General features: G+C 39.9%; 1 protein-coding gene and 1 pseudogene across 4 annotated transcripts in view; one reads left to right on the forward strand and one right to left on the reverse strand.

Annotated features, from left to right (window-relative positions):
* The window catches only part of STK3 (serine/threonine kinase 3), a 485,213-nt gene extending 473,235 nt beyond the window's left edge, over window positions 1–11,978 (reverse strand). For all 4 annotated transcript variants that reach the window (XM_078153675.1, XM_020969092.2, XM_078153672.1 and 1 more), the window contains exon 1: window positions 11,915–11,978. The gene's annotated coding sequence lies outside the window, so the exon portion shown is untranslated. The remainder of the gene's footprint in view (window positions 1–11,914) is intronic.
* On the forward strand, window positions 2,770–4,837 carry LOC110195248 (small ribosomal subunit protein uS9 pseudogene; annotated as a pseudogene).
* Window positions 11,979–14,200: the final 2,222 nt, after the last annotated feature.

Below are 14,200 nucleotides of genomic sequence, written 5' to 3' on the forward strand. Positions count from 1 at the left end.
TTTCTCCTCTTTTAGTGCCCCAGCCTACCCAGATGCCCAGCATACTTATGTTCCTACAGGTCCTCACCATTGAAGGGAAGCTGACATAGAAATGAGCCCATAAAGATGTTGTCTGTCCTTCATTCTGAAAGAGGACCAATGACATCACAGGATGATGTCCCGCACTTCACAGCACCTGCTTCAGCCACCACTTTCATGGCTATTGGAACAAACTGTTTTCACCTGCCCATTTGGCCAGAGGAAGTCTTCACATGTTTGGGGTAGACATCCCCCTAATTCACTGATGTTGCTGAGGTTTGCCAGTTACCCTCAACTTAGTTTAGCTCATCTGCTAAGACAGTTTTATCAGTGTGTGGCCAATGTGAATGCTATAGCCCCTTGGAGCCACAGGAAAAGTTGAGTGCCAGGTGGACACCAAAGGTGGATGAGCAGCCCCGAAAAGGGCTTCACAGACCTCACATCAGAGGTGCTAGTCCTCTCTGAGCACCCCATATACCCACCCATAAAGTATTCCTATTTTAGAGATATGAGCTCATACAAAGCAACAGCATGGCCTACTGGGTTTAGAGCTGGCCTCTGGAAGCCCTGAGTTTAAATCTTGCCTTTGCCACACACTGCATGTGTGACCCGGAGCAAGTCTGGTCACCCCTCAGTGCTCTGGATGACTCTCTAGGACTATTCAGTTGCATCTGTATTGGAAGGATGAGTTTCCTTATACCATTGAAATCAGAAGTCTTATCCTTATTCTTGGTATTCAGGGGTGTGTCCCCTTCCAGAGAGATTAGAGTTTTCAAAGTTGGGCACAATGATACCAATACTTAATCTTAAAGAATGGAACTAATGGTGAAATTTCAGGTATCATAGCAGCTGGTGGGGAGATATTTTGCAACAAGTAAGCTGCTCATCTGCTCCTCCAATCACCCATATACAGACTGATGGCAATAATTGTCCATCATGCTAGGCTTTAGTGGATGTGTACAGGTCCTCTGCTTTTCAATTTGGCTTCATTTTTTGGCCTAGTGAATCTTGAGAATATACTCTAAAGATAATCAGTTTGAAGCTGGATAAGACCCCGGGGAACCATATAGTTCAACCCCTTCAATTTACAGATAAAAATTGAGGCCCAGAGAGCGTAAGTAACCTATCCAAGGTCACCCAGGTAGCAAACAGCACAGTCAGAATTGTCAGGTACCAAATTCACACCAAATACCAAATCAGAAGGACATTTTAGGACATTTGAAGAACTCTTTGCTATCTTCTTCCGTCCCGTGTGTGCTCAGAGCATATGTTGGGGAAGGAACGGAGGTGACAGGAACTAATTTATTAGACAAAGTCAGTGAAAATTAAGGGGGTTATTCCTGTTGCCCAGTAAATTACAAATCAGATACTTAATTTTTTCCCAATACTTCTGCTAATATTTCTTTCTTAAAGGAAATGGTTTATAAAATGAGTTCGCTTACCTAACTTCCTTATCTTTTCCTATTTCCTTTGGCTTTTTTCCCCCTTCTCTTTTTTCTCTTGGATGTTTAAAGATTCAGGAAAACAAATTTTTTAAACCCGTTATTAGTAGTGCTTTTCAATTAATGTTTATTTTTGTTGTTCTGCTTAAATTTCCTTACATTTTTATGCTAGATACTACTGTGGATTGCTTGTTACTCTCAGAATCTTAAAAGGGATTATTAACATAGTCGTGGCTTTCTCTCTTTAAAATAAATCCCCATCTTACTTGAAATTTATATTTCCTCAAGGAAATATTTTTCCATATACACATAATGGTATTTTGCATAATAAATATTTTAATCAAATATGTGATCAAAAATATTTTCCATTTCAGCTCTTTTATTTATTTAATGGATTCATGTTACACAGTCTTTTTTGGAAGGAGACAAATTTGAAATAAAGGCAATGAAAAATGAGACAATAATTTCTTGGTCTTCTGGCTTATGAAATTTTAATGTATTTATACAGGGTATGGCACAGTTGTAGCTCAAGTACTAATTTTTAATAGTATGCAATTATTTTAAAAGTATATTTAAAGTGAACTCTCCTGTTTCTGATTTTCCTTTAGAGAGGTTAAGGTTTTTGGTCATATCCTAAAAAAGTTGTTTAGTTTCTAATAGGATCATAGGGACAGCTGAAAGACACTGCAGGCCTTCTAATGCAACCTTTTCATTTTCCAGATGAGAAAGTAGAGGCACAGAGAGGTTAAACAACTTGCTGAAGGTCACACAGGAAACAAGCTTCTGAGATGGAATGTGAACCCAAGTCCTTTGACCCTAAAGTTAGTGTTTTTTTCCATTGACCACAAATTACCTGCCTGTCTTTTTCCTCCATTCCTGTCTGAAGCCAGGTGTCCCCACTTATCATCATTTGCAAGCCCAAGTCAAATAAAATATAAGGAATGGCTCCTGCCTTTACAAGGAGCATATAAAAACTGATGGGATGAAGCAAAAAGTTGCCTCAGTGTCAAGCTCTTTTCTTCTTTTTCTTTTTCTTTTTCTTTTTCTTTTCTTTTCTTTCCTTTTCTTTTCTTCCCTTCTCTTTCTTTCCATTCCTTCTACTTTTTTTCTTTATTTTCTTTCTCCTTCCTTTCCTCTTTTCCTTTCTTCACTCTCCATCCCTCTCAAGCTGGAAGTGCAACCAACAGCCACTTATAGGCCCAGTCCCACTGTTGATCCACATGAAATCTTTGACACGCTCCATTGCCAACCTGAGTTAGTTCACCAATCTTTAGGCAATCTGGTGGCCCTCTAATCCCAGAATCATAACATGTATGGTACCAGACTTCATGTGCTCATGCAGTTGGCGCTAACCGACTGCAGCTCACAACTCCGAAGCTCAAGCAATCTCTCAGCTTTAGCCTCAGCCAATATCAGTAACTACAAGAATGTGCAACCGTACCCAGTGCCAAACTCTTTTCCTAAGCTGAGTGCTCCTATACCTCATCCAAATTCCTTGAATGGCTGCTAACTTGGTTATCCAGATTCTACCTGAATTCCTGATCCTTTCTTGCCAAGTATTTTGGCCTGAGCCCTTGGCCCCTTGTTGATCAATCTTCCTTCCTATCTGTTCCTTCTAACTCTACCTTCTAGATTTTACTACTCACCTGATAAATCACCAGTTTCAGGTTCTTCCTCTTTCCTGATTAACACTAGCACATTTATTCTCTATCCTCGTTATTTTGGCCACTGGCTATACTGTACATTTTGCATCAGGAGTATGACATTATGGGAAAGCATATGACCTTGTCCTGACGGCTGTCTCTCCTAGGAGTTGTGAGTGGTTTTCCCCAAATACAGTAACTGCGATCCTGGTTCCTACTTGTCCAATCTCTTTGTAGCTGCATTGAGGGTGTGGCTTCTGTAAATCACTTTTTCTGTGAAACCTTCTTTCTCCTCCTTTAAATTCTCATGGTTTATTCTTTATACCTCTATTATTAATTTCCATATCCTCTTCATTTTTATTTTTTATGGATTTTTCATCTCTCTGGCAGATATTTGGCACAGTAGATAGAGTGCTGGGCCTGAGATCTGGAAAACTCATCTTCATTAGTTCAAATCTGCCCTGGACAAGTCACTTAACCCTGTTTGCCTCAATTCCTCATCTGTAAAATGAGCTGGAGAAGGAAATGGCAAACCACTCCAGTACCTTCGCCAAAAAACAAAAACCAAAACCCAAATACGGTCACAAGAAGTCAGACACATCTGAAAAACAACTGAACAACTCATCTCCTTAATTAGTAAACTCCTTGAGATATTGAAGACATGTTGATAGTAATGTGATAATATTGTAATGTACTGCATCCCAACTAATTTTATGTATTTATATGTACACACATATGTATATATATATGCATAGACAGTCATCTATTTCAATCTTCATCAGACTGAAAAGTCATAGAAAAGCAAGCTATATTTGAGGATCAGGAAGATTTATTTCTAGTACAAATTGGAGATGCCTCTTGAGAAGGCAGTGGCTCTTCCCTCCTTCCCTCCCTCCCAATTCGGATAAGTAGGCCTGGCTTGGAATGTGGAATGAGTTTCATTTATTAAGTTTCAGTCACCAAGGTGCAAAGAAGAGGTAAACTGAAGAACAGGTCACAGATAGTATTTACTAAAGAGTAGGTAGAACTTCTCAATTGTTCTTTTTCAGCTGTTTTCTCTATCAAAGAAAATGATCTTTGTCCCAGAATGGACAAAACAAATGTGGCTAGCGAGGAGCTGAGAATACTGCCAAGGAATGGGTTAGAAGAGAGCATCTTTCGTGCTTCGGCGCCGCGCGGGTGAGGAGCTCCAGTCTTCGGCTTCCTCCGCCACTACGACGAACGCCGCCGCCGCCGCCGCCTCCTCCGCCTCCTCCGCCTCCAGCCCAGCCTTGCGCCGCCCGCCAACAGCGTGCTGTCCAGTCCGTCCAGGTCTTCGGACGAAAGAAAACTGCCGCCGCTGTGGCCCACTGCAGGAGAGGCAATGAGCCGATCAAGGTGAATGGGCAACCACCGGAGATGACTGAGCCTCGCACTCTGCAGTACAAGCTGCTGGAGCCTGCCCTCCTACTAGGCAAGGAACGTTTTGCTGGAGTAGATATCCGAGTCCGTGTGAAAGGAGGAGGCCACATTGCCCAGATTTATGCTATCCGGCAGTCCATCTCCAAAGTCCTGGTGGCCTATTACCAGAAATATGTGGATGAGGCCTCCAAGAAGGAAATAAAAGACATCCTTATCCGGTATGACTGAACTCTGCTCGTGGCTGACCCTCGTCTCTGTGAGTCCAAGAAGTTTGGCGGTCCTGGGGCCCAGGCTTGCTACCAGAAATCCTATCGATAAGACAACTGCTGGGATTGTGGGTCTTTTAGCAATAAATTTGGTATATGACCTTAAAAAAAAAAAAGACAGCACTTAGCTGCCCTGAATGAGTTTATGTCCCAGAACCACATGAGCAGAGGGTACTGAAGGAACTGGTAGTTATTTCCAAACCAGTGTCAGAGATCTTGGAAGGATGCTGAAAAATGAGAGAAGTCCTGGAGGAGGCTAAATGCATAGATTCTTTTTTAAAGGGGAGGGGGGAACATAATGGCATTCTGCAGTTCCATGAATTTAGCTTCACTTCTTAGGAAAAACTCTAAAATATATTTTATTTTGAGGGGGTAGGCTAGGCAATGGGGTTAAGTGACTTGCCCAGGCTCACACAGCTAGTAAATGTTAAGTGTCTGAGGTAACATTTGAACTCACTGACTCCAGGGCAGGTGCTCTATCCAATTCCCTGCCTAGCTGCCTCCTCTAAAATACTATTAAACGAATACTAAACATCTAGGACAAGAAGCATAGATCACAAAGAGCCAGGATGGCTTTATCCAGAACATGTTGTGCTAAGCTAATATCACTTCCTTTTTTGACAAGGTTACTAAACTGGTAGAAGAGAAGAATGTTGTAGATAGAGTTTATCTAGATTTTAGTATTTAATAAACTCTTTTGTGCTGTTCATGTACAAAAGATGTGGGGGTGTGGGCTAGACAATAGTTCAGCTAGGTAGATTAGAAGTTGGGTGAATGGCATGCACTATATTCTCATCTCCCTGAGAATCTTGCAATTGCCAGTTGGTTCCCAGTGGCTTAGGTGCCAGACTTGTTTGCCAATCTATCAGCATGTGTTGATCACTATTGCTGTGTTTTCACTCACTCACTGCTATTTCTTCCCTTCCTCCCTTGCTGGAAGTACAGAGTAGAGTTAGCCTAGATGTGTCCCCCCAAAAAAGGGAGGGGAAAGTTTTTCTTTTTCTTTCTAAAAATAATTTTATTTTTTATTATATACTTAAACACAAAATAGTATTTCAGCAGAACAGCAAAACAGCAAAAATTAAAATTAAAAAGATGTATCATACAGTTTGAGGCAAGAGCTTTTCCACAGCTTATATCTATTGAGGGGGTGCCTGCCCCTCTCAGTTACCAAACATCTTCAACATAGCCCCCAGTCATACAAAAGGACATATCAGGTACTAATAGGTTGAACATGTCCTTTAGCAAAGGGCCAGGGCACAGGCCCATCTCTACTGGCACAGGCTGTCCTGCTAAAGTTGTCTTAAGATCTCTTTCAAATCTCACTAGGATGCCTTCCTCCAACTTGAAATGGATCTTAACCAATAGAATCCATAAATGCACTCAAGAGCTAGGTCAACCCATGACTCATAAAGCTGCAGGATCCTATCTCCTTTGCAGGTACCTCATCATAATCCAGAGTTTCACTATAAATGTTGATAGCCCCTTTGCAGCGGATTCCCTTCCTCCATCAAAGGCAGTCCTTCCCATTTTCTCAAACCCAAGTTACTTATGCCTGACTAGTTGAAAAACTTTAGGAAAAATCCAATAGATTAGTACAGCCCATTAAAAAAAAAGGCCACTTAGGAGACTAAAAGGCATCCTTAAAGATCTCATCTCACAACCTCATTTTACAGATAACAAAATGAAGATTCAGAGAGTGAATTGCCTAAAGTTACACAGCTAGTTTCAAAAGTCTCCTCCTGCTATCTTTGAACAATTGGCATCCATTCACAGTCTGTTATGGAGGAGTTCATAAGGGTAAGGCTATCAGTTCATCCTGTTCTAGGCATTGCTGCAGAGCCAAAATCTTTTAGCCAGTCTCTGTAGCTGCTTTAATTGCTCTCCCTAGACTTACATCTTTATTGTTTGGAAAGAGTGTGAGATAAAGAATCTCCTCCCACTATTACTGGGAAAGAAATTGATTTTGGCATAGAAATAACCACTAGTCCACCATCCATTGTAATAAATGTAGAATGGAATTGGTGACTTTTTACCGTGGTCTGTTCTGCTTTTCATCAGTAAACACTCATTAAGAGAGGCATTCTCCTTCAGGTTTAGAGTTGATCAGTCTCCTTTGAGCTGAAAATGTGTCTCAGTTGGTTTTTTTTTTATTATTTCAACATGCTCGACTGAAGTCTGCTCATCACTAGGCCTTGTGAATGGAAAACTACATTTTTGTCAATGAATAATAGGAAATGCTGATGGCCATATTAGAAATGTAGCCTCTGAAGTAATCTCTCTCACATCTTCCCAAAAAGCTACCCCAGATTCAAGGCACTCTGCGCATCAGAACCCACTTATATCCATAGTTCACACGCCCTCAATAGTATGTTTTCTTTTATCAGCCAGCCAGCAAACACATTAGTTCAAACAAAAGACATTCACAGAGCAAATAAAGTGTCAGTTGAAGATTCCCCACATGTACATATGGGGTACAGACACCATACCACTAGTGAGAGAGGACACCTACATAGAGAATATGTGTGACGATGGCATATGCACAGAGTGAACAAAGATAGGGAATACTTGTGGATAGGGAATATGTATGAAGAGGCAAATACTAGGAATCCATGTGATTGGGACACCCATGGACGTACAGACAGGGAACAATATATGGTCAAGCCCTCTCAGACTTCCAACACTACAGGGATGTTGATGTCCTTTGGTAATGTCATTAATAATAACAGCAACATTAATATAGTACCTACTATGTGCCAGGTACCTTACAAATATTATCTCGTTTGATCCTCACAACAACCCTTGGAGGAAAGTGCTATTATTATTTCCATTTTATAGTTGGGGAAACTGAGGTAAACATGTTAAGTGACTTACACAAGGTCACACAGCTAGTAAGTGTCTGAGGCTGGATTTGAACTATGTTCTTCTTGACTCCAAGCCCAGCACTCTGTCTACCATACCATCAAGTTGCTCTCTACTGAGTATTGCTCTAATGCTGTGCATTTTCCCCAGGGTGTGTGGTTCCCAAACTTATTTCAGCTGCCAACTTCTGGGCTTCATCTCTTCAGGGTATTCTATAGCCATCTTGGCTCCCATCCATTATGATATACCTCTCCTTAAGTCTCCTCTATTGGCTTGTGAGCTCCTCAAGGACAGGGTGCTTTTTGCCCCCCTTTTGTACCCCTAGCTCTTAGCACAATGCCTGGCACATAATAGGAACCTACTAAATGCTTATTAACTTGATTTGACTCCCTAAAACAAACAGGCTGACTGACCTTTAGTCATTGCTGAGGCATAAAGCAGCATACTCAGCTAAAAGATCTGGAAAAAAAGAAAAGATAGTCATAATATCCTCAGACTAAGATTAAGTCCTTTCTTTGAACTACCTGTGGTTTTGAATTGCAATCCATTGTCCCAGACAATTATCTTATTCAAGATTAGAAATTCCTTACACCCCCCCCCCCTTAATTCCTTTATGTGGATGCTATTTCCTGGCATAGGGGTGGGGAACCTGAAGCCTAGAGGCCACAAGTGGCTCTCTGGGTCCTCAAGTGGGCCCTTTGAATCCAAACTTAATCCCCTCAGTAAAAGGATTTGTTCTATGAAGTTTGGATTCAATCAAAGGACCCGCTTGAGGACCTATACTGCCATGTGTGGCCTCAAGGCCACAAGTTCTCCACCACTGCCCTAGCAGGCTCAGGCTACTAGGACCTCAATGTTGTATGCTTGTGAAACCTGGACCAGTGATATGCCAGGAAGATGAATTGCTGCTGTTTGAATTGCCTTAGGAAGATTCTGAAGATCACCTGGCAGGATAAGATAGTAGACACTGAGGTCCTTTCTTGAACTAAACTGCCAAACATTCAAACTCTACTTCAGAGAACACAAGTCTGATGGGCTGGCCACATTGTTCGAATGTAAAACGTACGCTTGCCAAAAGGATTATTTTATGGAGAACCCACACAGCACAAGCATTCACATGGTGGTAAGAAGAAGCAACACAAGGACACTCTCAAGGTCTCTCTTAAGAACTTTGGAATTGATTGTGTGACATGGGAGACACTGGCACAGGACCGCCCAGCATGGCGTGCCCTCATCAGAGAAGTGCTGTGCTCTATGAGCAAAGCAGAATTGAAGCAACTCAAAAGAAATGTGAAGCACAAATTTAGAGAATTCACCCCAAATGTTCACACAGACTTATTTGTGCCTGACCTATGGCAGAACAGTCTGGGCTCGCATTGGTCTGATCTGCCATAGTCAGACACACTGTAATTTGACTCTAGCATAGTGATGTCATTTTGCTCCTCTTAGAGAATGAAGGATAACAACCACTTAGTAGACTCAGCCAAAGAAACCCCAATTCAAGTTATGTGGGTGTGAAGCACTTTGGTTTTCTTTAGCCCTTCAATTCCTCTGGATCTTTCATGAAATTGAATTTGAACCAGGACAAAAACGAAACAAAAGAGGTTAGGTCATTGTCCTCCAATCTCATGGCCTGCATTCTAAATCTCATTGTATATGTCTATCAGTAGCAAAAACAAAAACATTCTATAAAATGGGGGAGTCATGGACAGAAGAAGTTGTTCTGAAAAAGATCTGGGAATTTCAGTGGGCTGAAAGGTAAATATGAATCATTAATTAGTCTGATACAGCAACCAAAAAAGCTAATGCAATCTTAGGATGCATTAATAGAGACTAGCCTCCAGGAATAGGGAAGTGATAGTCCCACTGTACTCTACCCTGGTCAGACCTCATCCAGGGTATTATGTTATGTTCTAGGCACAAAAGTTTAAGAAGGACTTTGATAAGTGGGAGAGTGTCCAGAGGAGGTGACCAGCGTAATTAAAGACCTTAAGTCCACAAAATAAGAGCACTGATTTAAGTCACTTGGAACCTTTAGCCTGGAGAAAAGAAGATGTAATACCTATCTTCTGGCATCTGAAGGACAGTCACACAGGGATTAGACTTGTTCTAATTGTCCCCAGAGGGCAGAGCAATGGGTGGGAGTTGCAAAGATACAAAGTTCAGCTTGAAATCAGAATAACATCCTAATAATTAGAGGGTTCCAAAAGTGGAATGGGCTACCTTGAGGGGTGTTTCCCATCTCTGGAGAAGTTCAAGTAGAGTCAGGATGGCCACTTGTTGGATTTGTTATGATGAGGATTTCTTTTCTGTGCGGATTGGACTAGGTGGCTGCAGAGGTTTCTTCCAACTGTCAGATTCTCTGATTGATTGAATGGATTGAATAATCCTGCGGAAAAACTCTTATCTTGGTGCTGTATTTTGGCCCTGGGGAAAACTCTTGCTGTTTTCCTACATTAGGAATATTTGCTTTGATACTTCAAGGATCTGTTATTGTGTTGTTGAGATTATTCCCTTTACTGACTCATTACAACTCTCTACAACTTACTAGTCTTTGAATGTTATTGTGGCTGAAAAATACCTCCATCATTCTGCAGTCAAACTGTTAAGCTCCTCAGAACTTAGCTATAGCTATACTAGTCCTTGAACAACAGATATATTAGACCACTATGATAAAGTTACATTTTAATACATTGTCATAATGTGGAAGGTAGCCCTGGATTCTTGAAGGCTTTCCTGACACATTTTAGTTCTGGCAAATCCTGCCAAATATTTCCAAATGTTTGTGGGTGTTTTTTGAAATCAAGAAATAATTTTATTATTAAGCTTTCATGAATGTTTCTTTTTAATAATTATACTTTATTTATTTTAAACATCAATTTTTTTAAATTTTGAGTTCCCAATTCTCTCTCTCCCTCCAGTTCCTCTCCCACCCATTGCAAAGGAAAGCAATAAGGTATCAATTATGTGAAGTCATGCAAAACATATTTCCATATTAGCCATGCTGCAAAAAGAAAGAAACCAAAAAAGAAAGAAAAGGAAAAAAACATTAAGTAAATGAAAAAAACATGCTTCCATCTGTAGTCAGAGTTCATTAGTTCCATCTCTGGATATAAACAGCATTTTTCTTTGCAAGTCCTTTGGAATTATCTTGGATTATTGTATTGATTAGAGTAACTAAGTCTTTCATAATTGATCATCATTATCATGTTGCTATTACTGTGTACAATGTTCTCCTGGTTCTGCTTACTTCACTTTGCATCAGTTCAAATAAATCTTTCCAGGCTTTTCTAAAACTGTCCCCTTTATTTCTTACAATAGTGTTTCATCACAATTGTATACCATAACTTATTCAATCATTCCCCTGCTGGGCATCCCCTCAATTTCCAATTCTTTGTCATCACACAAAAAAGAGCTGTTTATTTTTGTATGTATAGGTCCTTTCCCTTTTTCTTTGATTTCTTTGATATACAGTAGTGGTATTGTTGAGTCAAAGGGTAGGAATAGTTTTATAGTCCTTTGGGCATAGTTCCAAATTTCCTTCCAAAATGGTTGGACCAGTTCACTACTCTACCAACAATACATTAGTGTATCTATTTTTCCATATCTCCTCCAGCATTTGTTATTTTCCTTTTCTGTCCTAGTAGCCAATCTGATAGGCATAAGATGATACCTCAGAGTTGCTTTAATTTGCATTTCTATAATCAATAGTGATTTAGAGCATTTTTTCATGACTATTAATAATTTTGATTTCTTTTTCTGAAAATTACCTATATATATCCTTTGACTATCAATTGGGAAATGGCTCATTTTTATAAATTTGGCTCAGTTCCCTATATGTTTGAGAAATGAGGTCTTATCAAAGAAACTTGATGTAAAATTCCCCCCCCAATTTCCTGCTTTTCTTCTAATTTTGACTGCATTGATTTTGTTTGTACAAAACATTTTAATTTTATATAATTCAAAATATTCATTTTATTTCCCATTATATTCTCTATCTTGTATTTGGTCATAAATTCTTCCTTGATTCATTGATCTGACAAGTAACTATTAATTTTTTTATGATATTCCCCTTTATATCTAAATTATGTACCCAGTTTGACCTTATCTTGATATAAAATATGATGTGTTGGCTCTATGCCTACTTTCTGTCAAACTGCTATCCACAAACTAGAAATGTTTCAAATATGGGCCCCCACAATGATTAGAAGGAGTATCTTATTTAAAAATCTAGAATCCATGGAGTTTGTAGGCCCTTTTGAAGTAATTAACTCTTTCCTACCTCAGAGCAGATGTCAGATTAAGCTGTCCCTTTTAGACAGATGTTCCTCTTAGTTTTAAAGAACTCCATGGCATGAGATTCCATGGTCTCCCTTAGCAACCCATTCCCATTGCTTCACAATCAAGTACAATTCAAGTCAGTATGTAACAGTATTGTTAGAGTGGCAGAAAGGAAAGGGGAAGTCTGTGTGCTATGTTAGCAAAAGGAGTTGTAGAAGTGAGGGGAGAATGTAACTGTAGAAAATGGGGAGAAAAAAAAGTATAGAATTGAAGGAAGAAAGTGATAGAAAAATCCACTTGATCCTATACAGATTTTTGTTACTATCGTCTAAGGAACTCTTGGTCAGCTAAGTGGCACAGTGAAAAGAGCACTGGGCTTGGAGTCAGGAAGCCCTGAGTTCAAATCTGGCATCAGACACTCAATAGCTGTGTGACCCCAAGGAAGTCAAATCTTGTTTGCCTCAGGTTCCTCATCTGTAAAATGAGCTGGTGATGGAAATGGCAAAGTACTCTAGTATCTTTGCCAAGAAAACCTCAAATGGGGTCATGAAGAGTCAGACACAACTGAAAAAATGACAAAAAGGAATTCCACAGTCTTCTATTCCCCAGCCCCTGCTCTCTCCAAACACCCTTGCCTCTCAGTTATTTAACCTCAGCTCCCTTGATTTGCTTCTACTCTGTCTCATCCACATATAAGAAGAATCATACCTTAGACTATCTTCTAGATCATAGGTTCCCAAAGTGGTCAATACTGCCACTGGGGGCAGGGCCCCCCACCTGGAACGATAGGGGGCCAGTAATAGCCTCAGGTGCAACTGGGGGAGGCATTGAATAAAAATAAAGGGGTGGTGGAAGCATAAGGAAAGAAGAAAAGATAAGAAAATTTTCTAAAACTGTTCATACATATTTCATCTGTTGTGTTACAGAGTTAAAGTTGTAGTGATTACATTATTTTCCACATAAACACAAAATGAAAGTTATAACCAATAAGTAGTCAAGCCCCCTGACAGGTCTTAACAAGCAAGTGTTAGCAGACCAGCTCACATTGCCCAAAAGTCCAGCATGCATAGGTAGGAAGATGTGCGTGTAATGACTTGTTTACGATGTGATACTATACAATTATATGATGCAATACTGCATCATCAAAATTTCAATGCAGGAAAAACCCCACAAATTTATAATAAAATATTATATTTAAGATGTGTCATTTTTTTTAAAAAAAAAGCATTTTATATTTTTTGAAATGACACAAATTTTTTAAAAAAGAATTTTATATTTTTTGAAATGACACAAATTTTTTTAAAAACCATTAAAGGATTAAAGAAAGTACATTGCCAGGAGGCACTGAGTAATTTTTTTTAAAGGAACTGGTAGGCCAAATAAGTTTGAGAAACCTCTATTCTGTCCTATAGCCCCCTTCCCCATTCAACTGAATTTGTCCTAGATGTTAAATTTCCTACTTACACTTCTCACAATGCCTGTACAAGAAAAGGGGACTCACAAAATATTATGGTCATGCTGCTCTGAAACTCCCCAACTCAACTGTGCTCTCAGAAGCCTTCCTCCAACTTAAGTCACACTGTCTACTCTTACCAGTCAGTCAATAAACATTTATTAAGTGCCTACTATGTGACAGGCACTGGGGATACAAATAGGAAAAAAGACAGTGCTTACAATCTAATGGGGAAAGACACCACACAAAAGGAAGCTGAAAAGCAAGAGTTGCTTCGGGAAGGTATCCTATATGGGGGCACAGTGGAAAAGTCAGAAGAAGTCCCAAATAATGCAGCCAGGTAAGAAATGAAATGTTCCAAGCTGAGTTCCCTCCTTAAGTGAAAGTTGGCATTCACCAATCCACCCTCTAATCAGAGGAACAGAGGGTAGAAGTAGAGTACCAGGGCTGATGGGATCTTGCCATGTGATGAGGTTTTCCTAATTACGAGCTTCCTGGGGCGTGGGAGAGCGAAGTCAGCTTAGGACCAACAGTCTGCTACATCCAGATTACATCATCAAAGGACAATCTCTGCAACCCCCAAATAAGTCATACACCAGGCTTCTTCTTACACCTAGTATACCTAAACCACAGGTGTCAAACACACAGCACCTCGGTTGCATGCCATCCACAATATTCTTGAGTGGCTTGAACCAGATTAAAATGTAGTTCCTATGTGATTTTAATGTGTTCATGTATTAATACAAAAAGAAATATATAAACATGTGCATTTACAAGTTAATATCGGGCCTTCAGAGATCCTTAAGTATGGTTTGTGTCTATTGATTCTATTGA

Source organism: Phascolarctos cinereus, unplaced genomic scaffold (assembly GCF_003287225.1).
Source record: "Phascolarctos cinereus isolate Bilbo 61053 unplaced genomic scaffold, phaCin_HiC Scaffold_4;HRSCAF=312, whole genome shotgun sequence".
NCBI classification, from domain to species: Eukaryota; Metazoa; Chordata; class Mammalia; order Diprotodontia; family Phascolarctidae; genus Phascolarctos; species Phascolarctos cinereus.